General features: G+C 43.3%; 1 protein-coding gene across 1 annotated transcript in view; it reads right to left on the reverse strand.

Annotated features, from left to right (window-relative positions):
• Window positions 1-5,000, reverse strand: part of ptprub (protein tyrosine phosphatase receptor type Ub) — a 266,158-nt gene that overhangs the window by 139,411 nt on the left and 121,747 nt on the right.

Consider the following 5,000-nt stretch of genomic DNA (forward strand, 5'->3'; position numbering starts at 1 on the left):
TATTTTAATTCATACTGTATGTCGATCTGTTTATGACTCTTATGTTTGGGTGTGACTATTTTGTTTTGAATCTATGATCTTCCTTGACAGAACAGAAAGGTATTCTTAAAGAAAGGCACAAAAAAAAATAAATATATAACAATTTCCTCCTGTTCCTCGCGGCCCACCTGTCATGTCTCTATTGCCCACTAGTGAGGCCTGCCCCACACTTTGAGAGACACTGGCGTATACCATCAACATGAATTTGAAAAAGATGCCAAAACTAGTTGCATACTAAAAGTATTCCTCAAAAAGTGGTACTGTTGCAACGTGTTGCTTTCCACTCTAAAAAAATGTTGGTTAAAACCAACTGAAATTACATTGCTTTTAGCCCAACTGCAGGGAACACATTGTACTAACACAGTGGTTCTCAAAGTGTGGGAACCATTTTGCTGGTTTGATGGGGTCGGGGCTTGAAAATGTCCCAACTCCAAAGTGGGGAATGACAGAAAAATGTTTGGGAACCACTGACTGTACACAACATTTATTAAACTTTTATCTAACCTACTGTAGCAGCTGGATTGAAATTTAATGGGCAGTTTATACTTGTAACACAACCTGCGGGGGTAATAGTGTTAATAATAGATAATATTGGCATCGCCTATCTTCTTTGTTAAGTTAAGTCATTCCTAGTTCTCTCATCGTTGTTTACCTCCACCAAGGAAGTTTATGTTTTCATCGGGGACCGGAGTTTTGTTTGTTTGTTTGTTTGTCTGTCTGTCTGTTGGCAAGATAGCTCAAACAGTAATGGATGGGATTTCGATGAAATTTCAAGCGAATGTCAGGCATGACCCAAGGAAGAAACAATTAATTTGGGAGTGATCCGTAATTCCGTCGGGACTCCAGAGCCGTTTATGTGTTCCACGGGGTGGCAATCTGAATAGTTTAGGTTCAAATGTATGACAACCTAGGAAGAACAATACAGGCGGAGGTCTGAGCTCTCTGAGTGCTCTTCTAGTTAGTTTCTGCATTCAAAATGCTCCACGCACTATGTTGCTTAATTGGAATATGCTATTACAGTGCAAAATCATTTGCCCCTCACTCTCATGAACTTTTACTGCCTCTATGTGGGGCAGTAGAGAGGGCTGCTGCTGGCCATTATTAACCAACAGCCTCATCTCACCTCCAACATGACAGAAGTGGCCATGCATGGGCTGATATTCCTTCTCATTTAAAGGCGCTCTAAGCGATGTTGGGCAACATCACTTATGTTGACGTTCAAACAAAACAAAGAGCTAGCTCGCTACTCCCTCCCCCTCTCTCCTGTGCATTTGAAACTCTCCTAAACTCTCTTTTCATCGGTGATTGGCTAGAACAGTTTGTTATGTTTTTATCGTCCCGGTTGGACCAAGTTGTTGTTGCCATTTTGGAGCCTGTTCTGTTCGGTTTTTTTTTTTTTTTTTACAGTGTATTCAAGGCACAGGCATGTGGATGATGGAAAGATGATGAGGTGATGTTTGCTGGGTGTGACAACCAATGTTTTAGCCTAGAAACCGCATAACATAAAAGTCGTTGCTAGGCGACGCCGTGGCGCTGCTCTTGTGGCGACCGGCTGTGCTGGCATAGTGTTTTTTGTTGTATTGTTTGTGTTGTCTGTGTTTTTGACGTTTTTGTGTTCCTGCATCGTCTTCCTCTTTGTTTTTGGGTCATGCCGATATGAGATGTGCTGCTGCTCTTGGCCTCAGTGGGACACGGCAGACTTTTTGGAGTTGCATAGTGACGGGAGACGCCACTTTGTTTTCGTTAGATTCCATCGGGCGACCGCAACTTCTAGGCTGCTTTTGGTTCCATCCGCCGGATTTTCTGGATGGACAAGTGGAGGCGGTCTTCCAGATGACGGCCGACCTGTCGGATAGGCTACACAGGAGAGTTTCTACTGGGTCGGAGAGACCTGCACGGTTGTTTGCGGGCATGTTCGAGGATGGGACTGTGGAGTGGCCTATTCCGACGGAGCTGGGCTGACGGTCGCGGAGGACGAGGGAGGCGAGGCTTCAGCGCTCCGTTGGGGCTGGATGGAGACGGATGCAGCGCTGGAAAGGCTGTCTTCATGTCAACAACCGCGGGTGCTCTACAGCCGTCATCCGAGAGATGGACCCCCTCCTCTCTCTCTCTCTCCTGGGACTAGGGGACTGGACCCACACACACACACCCTTGTCTGTCCTGTTCTCCCCCTTGTCTTGCCTTGTTTGTCTTAATATGTTGTGCGTCTTATGTGTCTATGCCTGCATGGAGAAATTGCCCCTCGGGGATAAATAACGTTTTTTGAATTGAATTGAATTGAATAACATTGCTTAGAGCACCTTTAACTTCAAGAAGATTTCAGTCATATGATGACTCATGACTCATGCAGCACATAAGATAAATGCAGACATTGCAAAAAAATGAGGTAAGCCACTGATTACAGAATTCACAAACTGTAGGGTCTGCCATTTTATCGGTTCAGTTTTGTTATCTCCACCCCTACACTAAAAGTCATATAATTCAATTCACAAGTTCAATTCAAAGTTCTGAAGAGTCAGAGTGAGATATCCCAACTCAATATGAAGATAGAGAATCCAACAGAGAGTAACAGCAGTAAAAGTAGAGCATGGCCAAACCTACTACCTACTATCCAGTGATTACATTGATCAGGACAGCTTGCAGTCTTCTGACTTCCCTACATCCCTGCACTACAGCCTCTGGGGATATGTCAACTGAAGAGAGCCAATCAGTTATACAAGGGCAGTGCATTTCTACATGCACACACGGACTCACGCACGCACACAAGCACACAAACACACACACACACGCACACACACACACACACACACACACACACACACACACACACACACACACACACACACACACACACACACACACACACACACACACACACATTCCTACACACACATATGAACATTTGTAAGTAAATTGTCATTCAAAAGTTTTGATATGTCTGCGGAGTGTGTTCTTAGGTGTGCTTTTGTTTTAGTCTTTAACTTTTGTCACAGTTATAATAGGAAGATTCATCATTTCAATTTCAAGAGAGAATTTCATATTCTTACAGACCTTATCGTAGAAGAGTGGAACATCGATTTCATTAGTCCAGGGAAGCGGCAATCTCCTCCGACATAATAACAACATAATAACCTACCGTGGAGTTATTTGTCTCACAAAGCCACTACAACGATTACTTTTTAACGCGCTTCCATTTCCGCGTTATCTTCCAAACAAATGAGTTTTGAAAGATTACATTTGGAGTCGGCAGAAGTGTGCACATATTTCACCGAGGACACGAGCGAACGTGAGTTAGTGTTTGGCGCCAGAGTGCAAAATATACAACTGTGTCCCTGCCAATCCAAGTCCGTAATAGCTTTCAGTGTCACGTCTGGCCTGGCCCGGTGCTGTTATCTCCTCTCACCCTGGCCTACCTTCAGGTCCTGTTTGTGGAGAGCTTGGCTATTATTTACACATCAAGGTCATATCTCCACACGCGGCGCGGGGCTTAATTAAGTCAGAGGGATTGACAGTTCTTGATAAAGCGCACACTACTCAACTTAATTGCTTTTTGACAGCTCCGCCGAGTTTGCAGAAAAGGAGAAATTGAATTTATGGATGAGGCTTGCGTGGGCATGTGTGTGTGTGTGTGTGTGTGTGTGTGTGTGTGAGAGAGTGTGTTGTGTGCTGTGTGTGCCCACTCTCTTTCATGCCCCATGCGACAGCATTTCTGTCTGGATGGTTTCAACTAACCACCATTCAATCCCAGGCAGGGACAAGGGTAGTCATATCAGTGGGACTACATTTTCAGGCAAACATGGTACCACAGATGTACAGACAAACGAAAAATAAATAATTCTACAGGAATAACTAAGGCAGCCTCGCTCCTGTGCATTCAGTTAGAACCCTTCAGCATTAGTCTACATACCCAACTGCCCCCTCTGCCTCAAGGATCAATGGTCATTACAGTGGGCAAGGGGTGTGAATAATAAGATCACATTGCAGTCAACCCCCACAATGGCTTACACTGTAAAGATTTGTTTGGGTTGAATTTGGGTCTGTGGGCTGTGTTAGGACTGTGTTAGGATTGCCTTGGGATAAACCAGGATTCCCCAGACTCACTCACTTTGTGAAGACAGTACCCTATTGGGATATTTCCAACCCTGACATCATAATAGGTATAGACTTTGTGATGACTTTGAAATAATTGGTCCAGTCTAACCAATCACATTGATCAGAGATTCCTTGCAATATTTCCCTCATTGCCTAACGACAAACTGATATTTACACATTCTTCCGACAGCAATTTTGAAAAGAAGTTTACAGGCCACTTTCAATTTAGAAACCAACGTCATGCCCTCTAGCCACTGATTGGGCCGTTCAGGCTATGGTTGTAGGAAACGCTAGCACATTGAGAGAAGACGGACAAGTATCTCAGTGGGATGTTGTTTGACACTGTTTGGAACTTACTGCCGAGACTTATAGAACCAGTAAGACTTATAGAGAAAAAAAAGATCTTCCTCTGAACGTTTTTGGCAAACAAATGTGTAACTAAATAGATAAATAAATAACGAACGCATTAATAGATATGAAGACGGTGACGGCGTTGCGGCCCTCACCTGGTACTTTTAAAGTTTTTGCCAAAGAAATGTGTAACTTAATAGATAAATAAATAACGAACGCCTGAATAAACATGAACATGAATGTACAGTATAAGTGAGACGGCGTTGCGGCCCTCATCTGGAACTCGTTGGAACTTACTGTGGAGACTTATAGAACCAGTAAGACTTATAGAGGAAAAAAAAGATCTTCCTCTTAAAGTTTTTGCCAAAGAAATGTGTAACTTAAAAGATAAATAAATAACGAACGGATGAATAAATATGAACACGGTGACGGTGTTGCGGCCCTCACCTTGTACTCTTAAAGTTTTTGCCAAAGAATGTGTAACTTAGATAGATAAATAGATAGATAAATAAATAACG

The sequence above is a fragment of the Sardina pilchardus genome, chromosome 6 (genome assembly GCF_963854185.1).
Source record: "Sardina pilchardus chromosome 6, fSarPil1.1, whole genome shotgun sequence".
In the NCBI taxonomy this organism is placed as follows: domain Eukaryota; kingdom Metazoa; phylum Chordata; class Actinopteri; order Clupeiformes; family Clupeidae; genus Sardina; species Sardina pilchardus.